Source organism: Giraffa tippelskirchi, chromosome 1, assembly GCF_054371585.1.
Source record: "Giraffa tippelskirchi isolate mGirTip1 chromosome 1, T2T-mGirTip1v1.2.pri, whole genome shotgun sequence".
Lineage (NCBI taxonomy): Eukaryota > Metazoa > Chordata > Mammalia > Artiodactyla > Giraffidae > Giraffa > Giraffa tippelskirchi.
In genome coordinates this window covers 161,655,523-161,671,058 of record NC_137275.1, presented here as the reverse complement: position 1 = coordinate 161,671,058, position 15,536 = coordinate 161,655,523, and positions in this window count along the sequence as shown.

Sequence of the window (15,536 nt, the reverse complement as noted above, 5' to 3'; positions counted from 1 at the left end):
GAAGGCGGGAGGAGAAGGGAATGACAGAAGATGAGTTGGTTGGATGGCATCACTGACCAAATGGACACGAGTGTGAGTAAGCTCCGGGAGTTGGTGAAGGACAGAGAAGCCTGGCATACTGCAGTCCATGGGGTCGCAAAGAGCTGGACATGACTGAGCGACTGAACTGGGCTAAAAGGGCAAATTGAAGGCTTAAAGTTACAAATATAGTAGTCTGGACTTTGAATATTCTTATTTCTTTGAAAAGAACCAAAGAAGTAATCTCTAAATCATAAGGGATGCAGTCCTTGTGGAATAGGAGTATAGTGGTCACATTTCTGTACATTTTGACGTTCACAAATGAGAGTTCATTTGAAAGTTACAGCAAAATTTTGAAATAGATGAGAATAGATATTACTAATATCAACATTTGCTAAATAAAGAAACTGAGGCTTAGAAATATTATATGAATTGCCAACAGTTGGTGAAGTGTTAGAACAAACACTTTCTATCATGACTTCTGGAAATTGATCTTGCCCTGAAATGAGAATCATAGTGGGAAAACAGTAAAGCCATCTTGAGTCTGGGAAGGGACCTTTTTTGTCATTGCTTTATCTTAGCACTAGCAGAGTGTCTGGCACTTAATATGTGCTTGATGAATATTTACTGGATGGAAAAATTAAAGAACTGAGAGTTCTAATGAGACCTACTACATGAGCCCCTAATACATGGTTGTGGTGGTGAAAGAAATACAGTAGTGTTGAACAAGAGAAAGTAAACAGACTCCATAAGTAACTAGGTGGAGAGGTATCTGTGCCAGCAAGGGCCTGGAACTGAGTGGCAGGATATACCCATGCAGAAACAAGGAATTTATAGATAAGGTTAATTTATGAAGCACAACTGACCTCTGTTTGCATTTATTCTATTACTTTTAATCAGATTTTGTTGGATTTAGGATAGCTAGCTGTAATTTTAGGCAGACACAGATAAGAATAAAGACAATTTCTTAGAGAGCAGCCCCAAGTCTTTGTCCTCTCCATTCATCTTTAAGGCCCAATTGAACTTTGGACCAAGTGACAAAGCTATTGTTAATACCTAGGGTCAATGAGAATTTATGAAAGTGGAGAGGATGATAAATTGTGACTAAGGTGAATGTTCCAGATGTTTTAAACTACTGCTTTTAATACTCAGGACTTTAATCGGGTGGTATTTATTTTTGTGTAAGGTGTGAGAGAGGCATATGATTTTTTCATATGGATAGCTATTATTGAATATGTAGCTGTCAGTGACTAGACAGTCTTTCCTCATTGATCTCAATTACCCATTGGTCTCAATTGCCACTAATGTCATTGATTAAGAGTTCATATGTTAGTAGATCTGTTTGTGTTCTCTCTATTCTGTTTCTAATTTATTCTATGAAATATATTACAAAATTCAAATTCTGCAAAATATGAATATTTATGTTATAAGGAACAATATAGCAGATATTGTACTACTTTATTGCTATAGCTGTGTATCACTCTCTAATTCTAATTGACTCTTCACAAAATGTTTTACCTCTTCACATTTATTTGAATCATAGCCTAGTAAGACTGAAAGATCTTTTAGCCCAACTCATTACTTTATCCGTAAGGGAATGGAAATATACTGCTGTTAAAATTAATGACTTCTAGCTATATCAATATGGATATTTATAAAAACAATATAGTGTGGGAAAGGTGAGGGGCAAAGGATATGTAAGGTATGATTTGTTTTACATTTCCTTTAAGCAAGACTTTATACAGAATTTTATGAATTATATTTAATATTAATTTTCTATACATACATAAATTATAGGAGTATACTTAAATGTATTGAAAGGATATGCCCAAACTTCAGAATATTGGAAACTTCTGGAGAGGGAAGGAGGTAGAGAGAGAGAGTAAGATCTGAGGAGAATGTAGCTTTAACCACTGTATCAGTTATCTAGTGGTGTGTAACAAACACCTCAAAACTTAGTGGCTGGAAAACAGCAAATTATTGCTTATGATTATGTGGATTAACAATTGCAGCTGGAAGAGACTAGGCACTTCTTCCGGTCTTAGCTGCGCTTGCTCATACATTTGCAGTCAACTAGCAGATCACTTGGGGCCTGGCTGGCATTGGGGAGATGGGAGTTACTGGGACTCATGTCTCTCATCACCCAGCCCCAGTCCTAATCATGTAACTGGCAGGATTTCTTTTAAGTTTAGGCTCAGAACTGGTACACACTGACCAAATCAAGTCACAAAGTTTCATTTTGTTGGTTAAATCAAACCATAAGTCCAGCCCACTTTTAAGAAATACAGAAAAAGACTTTACCCTTGATGGGAGGAAGTGCAAAGTGACATTGGCGGGACATGCCTACAGGGAAATTGGGTCCTCGTGTATTTTCATAATTGACCACTGCCACATCTATAGCCTTATTTTTAATTAGAAAAAATGTCAAAATACTAAAATTCTGAGAGGTAGATAAATGGACACCTGTTATTTCTACACCTTTCTGCATGCGTGAAATTGTTTGTAATTGATCATTTTAATAACATTAAAAACATGATTACACAGTCATCTCCAGAACTATTTCCTGGAGTCCCATCAAATCAATGCCAATGACCCATAGTTATACACCTAAGATTCTTATCACCTGGAACTTTTGATATTGTGTAGATAAAATTTGCAGCATTTGGGGGCCTAGCTCAATTTCCACTTAAATAGCAACATTCAGTCTTCTGATTTGCTCCTATTGTTCTATTTATTGAATACTTACCTGGATTTATTGTTTCCTCATTTCCTAACCCATCCTGCCACAGGCCTCTTCTGTGCTGGGTTAAACCCTGGCTGAGGAAAACACCTGTAGACTGCAGGATAATGACAGCAGAAAGGATTGCATGGCTCTCTGTGAAGCTTTGTGCATGTATCCACTGATGTGCCTATGGTACAGATGGAATGAAACAAAATCTGTAATAGATATGAAAGATATTTCTGTCACCACTACATTATCTGTGGAGAGGTTTATCCACAACTGAATTTTAACAGTGTAGAATCCTCCAATGTATTTCTCAACTTTCCTTTCCTGCTATTAAGTTGTGTGTAAGGAAACCATAGGCTGATTCTAATAGCAGCCTAAGGAAAGCATAATTAAAGATGCAAACATGGTGTGGATCAGACATCCCAAGTGCCAACACATATTATGTTGAGTAATCTGCTTTTTTGGATTATCCCTTTGTTTCTCTGGGTAATTGAGAGTTTTCTATTTCCACAATTAACTCCTGCATCTATATATAACTAAGCCCTTTTAATTTTGTATCCAACTACAATGGGGCCTGCTCTACCCAAGGATTAAGCTTTTTCCCCGCCACCTTTTCAGACCTCTGGGTCTCCCCATTCAGCCACTTGTGACAATCTGTCCCAGAAAATTGGAAAACCGTTCAGTTTAATTGGTTCTAAAATGGAGGATTCAGTGCCTGTGCTGAGTTTGAGGATGAAACTAACATTTTACAAAGCCCAGCCCAGCAGCAACTGCCCTTTGGGATTTGGGAGGTAGAGCGGCAAGTCACTCTGGAATTTAGAGCTTTATTACAAAGAAGTGCTAACTCTTCTGGTTCTGCTTATAAATGGAATAAAGGGAGAATCTGGCTCACCCATGAGCACTTTAACCTTGTACATGCTCAATGTCCTTATGAAATGCAATATCTTATGATCCTTTAAATAACAAATGACCTTATTCCCTTTTATAGGGTCATTAAGGCCTCTAACGGTCAAGGTATAAATCCCAGCCACTACTGCACATCTTAATTTACTATTCATATGTGAAGCTCTCTTTGGTTCTCAATTACTATACAACAGCAACTGGCTCATCAAATTATCCCCATCGGAATGTGTCTGTTAAAGACACTGCAGTTTACATCTGAGGGCCCTAATTAAAGTCACAATACTTGATAAACCTTGAACAACTAGTAATTGGAAACTAACAATTAGTACCATCCACCTCAGTTGAGATCAGCTCTACTGCTGGCAACATGACTAAGCAAAAGGAAATTAGCACCCCAGAGATGGCCCACATGCCAAATATGTGTTAATGTCCACTCCTGGGTTTCAGACAGTATAGTAAAAAGAACTTGGCATTAAAATATTATTAGCTAAAAGTCTTTATATAGATATCTACTCCATGGAACAGATCAGTCTGATATCCCTGTGGCTTTTCAGGCTTTATCATGCTCATTACTGTTTTCATCATCCTGTCTGTGGGTATCTGTGGAGATGGTGCTATAAGACCATCTCTTTGAGCTTCTTTTCCTCTCAAAAGCCTGTGGCTTGCTTTCTTTCTTAATAAAGCATAGGTCACATTGTCCTACTGTATTCTGCATATACTCCTCCTGCTTTGTGCCCCTTATTGTCTACATCCTCAGAATATCTGAGGCTCAAGGCATTGCAGGAAGCTCATGGATTGATTTGGTGAGTCTAAGAGAAGCTTGAAGGACTGCAGGCACTGTGCCATGTCTCCCAATTAGCCACTATACTATTCCGAGACCACCCATTTTGGAGGGCAACTGGGAAGAGCATATTCTAGTTCCCTGTCCTAGAGACCTGCTGATGGGACTTTTCTAACTGGCAGTGTGTTCACTGTGGTCCTTTGCAATGGATAACAGGAGAAAAAATCTTACAATGACCTTCTGTTTTGTTGGTCAGCATTGGGCCCCGACTCTCTTATTTTCATTTCATTGAATAGCTAATGAAATGGGATATTACTTGAAGGAGCTTCAGCAGACTTGATGAAGCATCCCAAATGCTTCCTCTCCAATCCACTTACCTCATGTTTTTCCAGGAGCTCTTGGCAATGGGAGAAGTGTGATGCTTCAGCAGTCTTCCCTGAAAACGTTGCTTCACTTACCATGGCGGATATGGTTTAAGATGGTTTTGTAATCTTTATCATCCTCTTTTTCACCCTTTGCCAGAGAATCAACTTGGCCATTCCAAAGTCTTCCAAGAAACTGATCGCACAAGTGAACTATAGGTAGTGGTATTTTATGTTCTTTTATACAATGAGCAAGTGTGGCTTAGGAAGTTTTGTAGTTTTATTACAGAATAAGTACTAGTTCTCAACCTGTTCACTGCTCTGAAACTTGACCAAATAAGTTTTCACAAGAGCAACTGGATGCAGATTCATTCCGTGGCAGACTCTGGGATCTGCTTCAAGCTAGTCCTGTGTAGCACTTAGATACACACCAACTATGCCCCCCACTCTTTCTCTTACCATGGTGGACCAAAACCAGAAGAAAGCTGAGTCAAATATTATCCAGTATCAAGTTACTGCAAACCAAATACAAGATATTCTCTTTGTATGGGATAGATCCTTACTCCCTGAGCCATCCACAAGATTGAATAACTTCAAAAGGCATGGTCAGTGTACACTAAATAGAATACTGCTTAACTGGTTTTGTGAGTAGTTTGTCCATATGGTGAATGTAATCAGTGATACTTTAAAGTACTTAAAATTAGCTCTAAACTTGAAATAAAAATTATTCTGTAATTTCCTGTCAAACAGGATTTTAATGCTATAAATAGATATTGGCCAATGCTCAAGATAGCCATTGGCTTTCCTATAGGCACTTTAATTGGTTGGGAACAACCCTAATGAAAACCACCAAGTAGAGATATAGAATCCTATCTATCACTTCTCAGCCTTTTGGCTAAAATCAAGTGTAGATTCCTCTCTACTCCACAGCTTTTTTGTCATCCTACTAGCTGCTCCCTTTTCTAGAACCCATCCAATGACATTAATAAAGGGAATGCTCTCAGCTGATTGAAAACCAATTTAGGAACATCCGTGATAACAGTAAATGTTACCTGGAATTCTATAGAGTTTTCTGAGAGTCATCAAGAGCAAAAAGAATGAAATTCTAATCATGCAGACAGTATAACAAGGAAAGGGGACAGCTTACTGAGACCTTGCTCACAAAAGAAGCATCAAGAAGGAGAATATACCATAGAAAACAGAGAGATATATAGGAACCTATCCTTTGTCCATAAAGAAAGAATTCTGTATCATATCAAGTTGGGCTTATAGGAGACTGTCTGCCAGTCAGCTCATGGAATCTTTGAGACTCTGGTTTATAGAGCTTAGAGTTCATTTAGTCTTAGATTTTTTTCTAACATGTTAACCCTTGATAGGATATTAAAAAGCAGAGACATTGCTTTGCCAACAGAGGTCCATCTAGTCAAGGCTGTGGTTTTTCCAGTAGTCATGTATGGATGTGAGAGTTGGACGGTGAAGAAAGCTGAGCACCGGAGAACTGATGCTTTTGAACTGTGGTGCTGAAGAAGACTCTTGAGAGTCCCTTGGACTGCAAGGAGATCCAACCAGTCCATCCTAAAGAAGATCACTCCTGGGTGTTCATTGGAAGGACTGATATTGAAGCTGAAACTCCAATACTTTGGCCACCTCATGCAAAGAGTTGACTCATTGGAAAAGACCCTGATGCTGGGAAGGATTGGGGGCAGGAGGAGAAGGGGACGACAGACAGATGGTTGGATGGCATCACCGACTCGACGGACATGAGTTTGGGTAAACTCCGGGAGTTGGTGATGGACAGGGAGGCCTGGCGTACTGCGATTCATGGTGTCACAAAGAGTTGGACATGACTGAGCAACTGAACTGTAACCCTTCTTGGATGGTCATTTGACCTGTTTGCATATCCATAGGGACAGGGGATTCACTCCTGGTTGTGGTATGTCCTATTCTCGAACAGCTCTGCTTACTGATGTCAAATCCAAGTTTGCTCCTCATCACCTTTCCCCCGTTGGTCTTGATCTTCTCTCCATAGGCAGAAAAAGCTTTATTTCTTCTTACTCAGAAGCAGTTTGCTCATTATTTCAGCACAACTTCCAACCTTATATTACTCTCATTACAGTTTTAATTCTTATTTCAGTAAATAATGAGAAAAATAAATCAGTAAACTACATCCAGATGTAACCAGTATGTTAATATTTTAATACATATCTTCTAGTTTTTGTATCATTTTATATGCATATATTCTTTATAGAGAAATTAAGATTATAGTGTGTATTTTGTTTAAAAGTGGCAATTTTCAGATAAGTTATGAAAAGCATGTCTTTGTATGTTTTCTTCTACAGTATTATGTTTAATGGTTGAATCATATTTTTTATCTTATCAGTGCATATTTCATTTACTGCATTCCTTTTTTATTCCATTAAATGCTAAGCATTTAAATGTCTCCTGATATAAAAATACTTCAATTGATATTTATTGATATATATATGCTTATTTGCTGCTCATTCTGTACTAGCAGCTGTACTAGGTACTGGGTAACAGAAGATAAAACAATTTCAAAATGATCCCTGCTCTCAAGAAGCTTAGAGTCCTGTAGCTTATAGTCATCTTATTGCCTTAGGTAATAGGTAATTTTGATTGCCTAGAAGTAAATAGCTGAACCAGGATAAATGCATATTATGTACTGGATTATCCTTTGGTTCTATTCAGGAGTATACTCTCCATTTTTGAGCCTGTTTTCTTATACCCTTACGAGCACTGAATTTTTATCATTTTGTTAAGCCTTCCAAATTTGTTAGGTTAGCTATTAAATCATCGTTGTTTTAACTGGATTTAAATATAATTTAAATTTTAAATTTCTTTAATTTCTGCTGATTTGCTGCTAAAACAGGCCATGTTCAGCAGACTGGAGTATTCTTCATAAAATACTTTTACTAGGATAAATGAAAAAATAAAGTGTCCTTTTATAAGCTAACAAGTTAAATCAAAGGTAGAAAATACCTATGACCTCATTTCATCATTTCCTTGAACTTCAGTCAGATTGCTTGCTTATTTCTTCAAGTGACTGGTTTATGTTTCAGCAAGTATTGCAGGGTGCTCAAAATTGAGTGCTTTCTTTCATAGCTGATTTCTTCCACTGAAAAGCCTTTGACCGCCCCACCCCCCATGAAACCAAGTTTTAGTAGGGTTAATTTAGTTTTCAATATGTCACAGTGACTTAACTCCCAATTATCATGTGGTAGTGTGTGTTTGTCTCAACCTACACATTATTTTAATGTAGCTGTGTTCAATTGCATGTGAGTAACTGTGTGTGGCTTTGTTTAACAAAGTATCACCTGATCTGTTCCACAGCCGCCATCATGAAACAGAGAGTTGTGGGTCAGTCTCAGAGCATGAGAACACAGTCTGAAACGGGAGTCCGAGCCTCAGTTACCCTGGGAGGTTCTTGACGGGGGTCTTGCTGTGGCCTTTCCCAGGTGTGCTGCTCTTGGTGAGATGAAATCACACAGAAGTAGCTAGACACTGCTTCATCCCACTGCTCTATGGGTGTGTGACCTGACAAAGAACCAGCCCATATTACCTGCTGGCCTTCAGACATAGTGTGTATGTTTGTGTGTGTGACAGTCACTCAGCCGTGTCTGACTCTTTGTGACCCTATGCACTGTAGCTGACCAGGCTCCTCTGTCCCTGGAATTCTCCAGGCAAGAAAACTGGAGTGGGTTGCTATGCCCGTCTGTAGGGGATCTTCCCAACCCAGGGATCAAACCTGAGTCTCCCACATTGCAGACAGATTCTTTACTGTCTGAGCCACCAGGGAAGCCCTAGTAGATGCCCCAAACTGTGGGCAGAAATTAGAGCCAAGAAGACCTGGGCATCTAGTGTAGTGGTGGTTTCTGCTTAGTCTCGAAGGAATTAGAGACATGTTCGGTCCATCTTAGTTGCCACTTTTCCATGAAGCTTCTTCTGGTCTTTTCTAATGAGTACAATATAGACCCCGCCTCCCCGCCTCCTCTGAAGCTGCCAAGTAATAACAGCAAACACATCTATAATGTTTATTATGCTAGGCACTCTGCTGCTGCTGCTGCTAAGTCGCTTCAGTTGTGTCCGACTCTGTGCGACCCCATAGACGGCAGCCTACCAGGCTCCCCTGTCCCTGGGATTCTCCAGGTGAGAACACCGGAGTGGATTGCCATTTCCTTCTCCAATGCATGAAAGTGAAAGGTGAAAGTTAAGTCGTTCAGTCGTGTCTGACTCTTAGCGACCACATGGACTGCAGCCTACCAGGCTCCTCTGTCCATGGGATTTTCCAGGCAAGAGTACCGGAGTGGGGTGCCACTGCCTTCTCAGCTAGGCACTCTACCTCTAACTTATTTAAACCTCACAGCAACTCAGTGGGAACAGTATTATCTCCGTTTTTGTGAATGAAGAACAAAGAAGTAACTTGTCCAAAGTCACACAGGTTTCCTGATAAGTAGGAAAGCATAATTCCAACCTAGGCAATCAAGCTCTAGACTTCACTGTGCTCTAGTTTTTAACGTCTCCTTTTGAGCATGTACTTAGCATCAGCTATTTGCCCTGGAATGGACAGTTTAAATTCCCTCTTTTCATGGTAAGGAAATCATGTCTAGATTGATTTGCCTGAAGTAACACTATCAGTGAGAGAGAAAAATGAAATTAAACCCAAATGTCCAGGCTCCTCATTATGTTGCTCTAAGAGTGCATCCCATATCATAGTTAGGATATCTTATTAGCTGGCATCTAGTATCGTAGGTGTTATACTCATCCTAAGCACTTTATTGTGAACAGGTGGTGCTAGGGGTAAAGAACCTACCTGCCAATGCAGGAGACGTGAGAGACACAGGTTCAATCCCTGGGTCAGGAAGATCCCCTGGAGGAGGAAATGGCAACCTACCCACTGCAGTATTCTTGCTTGGAGAGTTCCATGGACAGAGAAGCCTGGTGGGCTACAGTCCATGGGGTCACAAGGAGTTGGACATGACTGAAGCGACTTAGCTTGCTAGCTTACAGCATGGCATAATGCATTGTTTATAAATGTTCATCTTTTATATTTTAGCTTCTCTATCTGTACTGTTATTATAATAGTTTAATTTTTGCCTGTTATTTTTTTTTTATATATTTGCTTGTATGCTTACTAAAATAGGGCACCCACCACCAAAAGAAATAGCATCACAATCAGGAAATACTAGATTAGTGGTAAAAAAACAAAAAACACTGACTTGAAGATGGACTCACGTGGTAGCTTTGTCACTCTCCACCTCTTGGGGTAATCACCAGAGCTCTGTTCACTCTTCCATAAAATAGGTCAAAATATCCTTGTCTTTTTTATCTTTCTGGATGGATGGGATAATCATATGAGGAAAGAACTGGTTCTTTATATACTCTCAAACACAATTATCATTGCCACCATTATTGCATGCACCTTCTCACTCCCTGTAACACGCGTCTGAGCATATGTGGGTAATAAATACTCAAGAAATGCTTATTGAATGAATGGAGATGTTTTCTAATTCTGTGTAACTCTCAACATCCCCTGGAAATTCAGACAGATAAAAAGAAGGTTGAATTGCACTTGCTGTCTTGCACTTGCCCTTTAGAAGGTGTTTTCTGGTGCCTTGCAGCACAACTTGATTCTGACTCTTCAAAGTTCTTGTATGCTCACTGTTTCCCATAAGAAATCCAATCACTCTCAGCATTTCTAAGCTGATAACTTTTCTGAAGAATTGAGAGATGTATGGAATAGTATCAAATACCAATCCACATAGCTTCTGTCAACTCCCTAGTTTTCATTTTCATTCATATTCATATTTTCTCTCTTATACGCACAGTTTTTAATTCTCTCATTTATATTCATTCTCACATATGTGTGTGTGTGTGTTTATCATTTTCCTCTCTCCATTCCTCTTTCTAGTGCAGGTCTTTTTATCCACTCTTACCCTTAGAAAGCCTAAACAGTTCTTATTTCAATCTTCTGACTATAAGTATAGCAATAAAAATAATAATAGCAGCAGCCTCCTCCTGCCACATACATTCATCCTTTGTTCCTATGGCAATCCTACAAGATAGACATGGTGAGTACAAGGCAAGTCTCTGTGTTACAGGTGGGAAAACAGAAGCCATAAAACATCCCAGTTTGGTTACGATATTCTTATAGAAAGTCAACATTTGAAACTTGGTCTCCTTATTCTGAGTCCAGTATTCTTTCTACTTCAACAAGTTCTCAAGGCATCTCCTCTATGAAACTAGGGTATTTAGAGTAATTGGAGCAAATGAGATCACTTAAGGAAAGAGTTTAGGTGGGTAAGTAAAAGAAGGGATCCAAAATGGAGCCCTGAGAAATGCTGGCATTTAGAAGAGAATCCTGCAATGGACACTGAAGTAGAGTGGCCTGAAAAGTAAGAGAAAACCTAGAATCAGGCAAAACTCAGTAGGATGAAGGAACTAGGGGGAAAAACAAGAGTGTTAGTAGGACTGGACCTGCCCTCAGCAGGTGGGGGAACTGAAGCAGGGGTCCCATCCCCACATTGGGGCAAGTGTCTGAGTCAGAGGAGAAACGTTTAAGACTGAGAGTGAAACAGCTGATCTGTGGCAGGCTAAGTGGAATGAGAATCAGACAGTCCTTGCCGCAACCAAGGACCTGGACAGGGATGCAGGTCCGCTAGAAGATGCAAAGGCTGGGAGCTGGAGTTTAGGGATTGTGAAGCAATCCCAGGGTGAGGGCTGCTGTTGACTGTGGAGAGATGGATTGAGGGGATGTGAGGGAGGAGATTGTGGTGGGAAATGCCTGTGAAGGAAAGCAGGGCAGCCATGAGAGTAAGGTGATACTGCTGAGTCACACGTAGAGGGTGGAGCCATCACCATAGCCTCTCTCCCCCTACAGGCCAGCATTGGCAGCTGAACAAGAGAGAGGCTGGCCCATCAAACGCCTGATGACTGAACTACAGAGTAGGACCCCACTCAGGGTACCCCTTTAAGTGCCTGATGCATGCATCTACAGAGTAAGATCTCAGCCAGGGGGGGGGCCCTCTATGTGCCTGAATGGGTGGAGCTATGGAGAAAGACTGGCCAAAGAAGCCTTCTGATCACAAGCTTCAAGAGGCTGGAAAAAAGGCTCTGATAGGGCCGTAATTCGTGCAACGGAGGCAGTCTATGTCCCTGCACACTTGGTACCACCAGGGTCCCTGCAAGCCAAGCAGCTGCAGCACCTTCATGCTCAACCCTCACTGGGCAGAGCTCCCACAGGCAAAAAAAATCTTGCATCTATGCACAGAAATCACTTGCATTTCTATATACTAACAATGAAAAATCAGAAAGAGAAATTAAGGAATCAATCCCATTCTCCATTGCAACAAAAAGAATTAAATATCTAGGAATAAACTTACCTAAGGAGACAAAAGAACTGCACACAGGAAATTACAGGACACTGATGAAAGAAATCGAAGATGACATAAACAGATGGAGAGATATTCCATGTTCCTGGGTAGGAATAATCAATATTGTGAAAATGACTATACTACCAAACACAATCTACAGATTCAATGTGATCCCTATCAAATTACCAATGGCATTTTTCACAGAACTAGAACAAAAAAATTCACAATTCATATGGAAACACAAAAGACCCCAAATAGCCAAAGCAGTCTTGAGAAAGAAGAATGGAGCTGAAGGAATCAACCTTCCTGATTTCAGATTATACTACAAAGCTACAGTAATCATGACAGTATGGTATTGGCACACAAACAGAAATATAGACCAATGGAACAAGACAGAAAGCCCAGAAATAAACCCATGCACCTATGGGTACCTTATTTTTGACAAAGAAGGCAAGAATATACAATGGGACAAAGACAACCTCTTCAGTAAATGGTGCTGGGGAAACTGGACAGCTACATGTAAAAGAATGAAATTAGAACACTTCCTAACACCATACACAAAGATAAAATCAAAGTGGATTGAAGACCTGAATGTAAGACCAGAAACTATAAAAACTCTTAGAGGAAAACATAGGCAGAACACTCAATTACATAAATCAAACCAAGATCCTCTATGACCCGCCTCCTAGAGTAATGGAAATAAAAACAAAAGTAAACAAGTGGGACCTGATTAAACTTAAAAGCTTTTGCACAGCAAAGGAAACTATAAGCAAAGTGAAAAGACAACCCTCAGAATGGGAGAAAATAATAGCAAATGAAACAACTGACAAAGGATTAATTTCTAAAACATTCAGGCAGCTCATACAACTCAATACCAGAAAAACAAACAACCCAATCAAAAAGTGGGAAAAAGACCTAAACAGACATTTCTCCAAAGAAGACATATAGGTGGCTAACAAACACATGAAAAGATGCTCAACATCGCTCATTATTAGAGAAATGCAAATCAAAACTACAATGAGATATCACCTCACACTGGTCAGAAAGGCCATCATCAAAAAGTCTACAAACAATAAATGCTGGAAAGAGTGTGGAGAAAAGGGAACACTCTTGCACTGTTGATGGGAATGTAAATTGATACAGCCACTATGGAAGCCAGTATGGAGATTCCTTAAAAAACTAGGAATAAAACCTCCATACGACCCAGCAATCCCACTCCTAGGTATGTACCCTGAGGAAACCAAACTTGAGAGACACATGTATCCCATTATTCACTGCAGCACTTTTTACAATAGCTAGAACATGGAAGCAACCTAGATGTCCATCAGCAAATGAATGGATAAAGAAGTTGTGGTACATATACACAATGGAATATTACTTTGCCATAGAAAGGAACACATTTGAGTCAGTTCTAATGAGGTGGATGAACCTAGAGCCTATTACACAGAATGAAGTAAGTCAGAAAGAGAAAGACAAATATTGTATTCTAACTCATATATACAGAATCTAGAAGAATGGTACTGAAGAATTTATTTACAGGGCAGCAGTGGAGAAACAGACATAGAGAATAGACTTATGGACATGGGGATGGGGAGAAGAGGGTGAGATGTATGGAAATAGTAACATGGAAACTTGCATTACCATGTGTAAAATAGATAGCCAATGGGAATTTGCTGTATGCCTCAGGAAACTCAAACAGGGGCTCTGTATCAATCTAGAGAGATGGGATGGGGAGGGAGATGGGAGGGAGTTTCAAAATGGAGGGGATATATGTATACTTATGGCTGATTCATGTTGAGGTTTGACAGAAAACAACAAAATTCTGTAAAGCAATTATCCTTCAATTAAAAAATAAACAAAATTTTTTAAAAAGTAAGAGAAAACCCACAAGAGGGTATTGTTCTAGGAACTAAAAGAAGACAGTGTTCCAAAATAAGTGTGGTCAAGTGGGTTTAATCATTATGAAGGATCCACTTGGAAGATAGAGTACACGGGACATAGTAAAATGGAGAGCCTTGATGATCTGGAAAAGAACAGTTTCACTGGAGTGATTGAGCAGGAAGCCATCTTGAGATGGGTTGAAGTATGAATAGAAAATGAAGACTTGAGAATACTATGTGTAGACAACTTCAGTTCAGTTCAGTTCAGTCGCTCAGTCGTGTCTGACTCTTTGTAACCCCATGAATTGCAGCACGCCAGGCCTCTCTGTCCATCACCAACTCCCGGAGCCTACCCAAACCCATGTCCATCGAGTCGGTGATGCCATCCAACCATCTCATCCTCTGTCGTCCCCTTCTCCTCCTGCCCCCAATCCTACCCAGCATCAGGGTCTTTTCCAATGAGTCAACTCTTCGCATGAGGTGGCCAAAGTATTGGAGTTTCAGCTTCAACATCTGTCCTTCCAATGAACACCCAGGACTAATCTCCTTTAGGATGGATTGATTGGATCTCCTTGCAGTCCAAGGGACTCTCAAGAGTCTTCTCTAACACCACAGTTCAAAAGCATCAATTCTGAAGCACTCAGCTTTCTTCACCGTCCAACTCTCACATCCATACATGACTACTGGAAAAACCATAGCCTTGACTAGATGGACTTTTGTTGGCAAAGTAATGTCTCTGCTTTTAAACATGCTATCTAGGTTGGCCATAACCTTCCTTCCAAGGAGTAAGTGTCTTTTAATTTCATGGCTGCAGTCACCATCAGCAGTGATTTTGGGGATAAGAAAAACAAAAGCAAGGTGGTAACTAGAGGGATATTGACAGTTTGGGAGAGGGAATTTTCTTTGCAATCAGGTTTGCTTGAACAAGTTTGAGTGCTGATGGTATTAATGTAATTGAGAATAAGATGGAATATGTAAACAGGTTAACTGAAGGCTTTTTGGTTTTCTTTCAGTAGCTTTTACTAGTCCCTTCCCTCTCTGTCTTTTTCTCTCCCTTTTCTTTCCTTTCCTTCCTTTTTCTTTCCTTCTCTCTTTCTTTCATTCTTTTTCTTCTTTCCTGCCTTCCCTTCCTCCCACCTCTCTCCTTCATTTGTTTCTTCCTCCTTTCTCTCTCTCTACACACACACACACACACACAAATAGGTTCCCAGGGACTTACTACTTATATACTATCTGCTTGAAGACCTAGCATGCAAGATTGCAATCCAGAAAGTCCAGCTCCATTCAAAACTTGACCTCTCTTTCACAGCTTGCCCTTGTCAAATTGTTTCTTTGTCGTCAGAACATTTTTGCTCCCTCAGGTCATGAAGTCCTTTAGGCCAACAAATTTAGAACAAAACAGGAGTGATAATTCCATTAATGCCACTTCTCAAAAGGTATTCACATTTTTAAATCGATACAATGGACATGGTAATC